Here is a 1,370-nt window from a genome sequence, read left to right on the forward strand (position 1 = left end):
ACGGCAATCACAGCCAATCGGCGCAACCGAAAACCAATCACGGGACAATCGAAAACCAATCTGAGGGTGTGGGCGGGTGATTGGGTGCCCACAAGGGGCAGATTAGGGTCTAATCTGATGGGTAGCAGTGACGGGGTGATTGATAGGTGATCAGTAGGTGATTACAGGGGAGAATATATGCAAGCAATGCACTGGCGAGTGGATCAGAGGGGTCTGAGGGTGTGGGCGGGTGATTGGGTGCCCGCAAGGGTGACAGGGGGTGATTGATGGGTGATCAGTGGGTGTTTAGAGGGGAGAACAGATGTAAACCATGCACTTGGGAGGTGATCAGGGGGGGTCTGAGGGCGATCTGAGGGTGTGGGTGGATGATCAGATGTCGCAAGGAGCAGGTTAGAGTCTGATCTGATGGGTGGCAGTGACAGGTGGTGACAAGGGGTGATTGATGGGTGATTGACAGGTGATCAGTGGGTGATTACAGGGGAGAATGGATGTACACGGGGGGGGGGGGTCTGGGGGGGATCTGAGGGTGTTGGGGGTGATCAGAAGCCCCTGGGGGGCAGTTTAGGACCTGATCTAAAGGATAGTGTTGACAGATAGTAGGGATGCTCGCTGGATTCCGCGGAATTCTAAATTCCGCAATTCCGGACGGAATTGGGCCGATTTCCGCCAGTCTGAACGGAATTGCTAAACCTCTCAAACGGAATTCCGTGGAAAATGTTTTAATTCCGTGGAATTTTACGGAATTAAAATGTATTTCCTCACCTATCTATTTTCTCTTCCTCCTCCCTCCCCCCCCCCCCCCCTTCCTACCCCCTCCTCCCCGAGGGTCTCATCCTCCAGGGAATTGTAGTATTTCAAAAGCCAGCTTACATACCGTGGCTGGGAATTGAACCTATTGCCGGCGGATGCACGCGCATACCAGCGCGCGATCCCCAGCCAGACGACACATAACGACCCGCCGCCGATGGGCGTATTGTGCTCGTTTAGGCCCAGCCTTTGCCCCGCCCATCGGCTGAAGGCGGTCGTTATGTGGTTAACTTTGTAACCAAAGAGCTGCCTCTACTGCTTATGCTGCTGTAACCTGATCCCTCACCCTCAGTGAGCTGGGAGGAGATGCTTCTTTCACTCCCCAGTCACTCTTTGCAGTTCAGCAGAAGCTGCAGTTCCTCACTGTGAACCGAATCACTCCTTGTGGTGATCCGGCTCACAAAAAAGATTCGGATCAAAGATCCGAATCGTTCATGATCCGGAAAACACTGGGGAATACTGCATGGACACTACTGGCAACAGAAAGAGGGATGAGCGCGCGGCACACGCCATTTGCGTACAAGGCTGTCAATCAACCCTGTCAGCCAATCGCCTTCTGAGCT

Source organism: Hyperolius riggenbachi, chromosome 7 (assembly GCF_040937935.1).
Source record: "Hyperolius riggenbachi isolate aHypRig1 chromosome 7, aHypRig1.pri, whole genome shotgun sequence".
NCBI lineage: Eukaryota > Metazoa > Chordata > Amphibia > Anura > Hyperoliidae > Hyperolius > Hyperolius riggenbachi.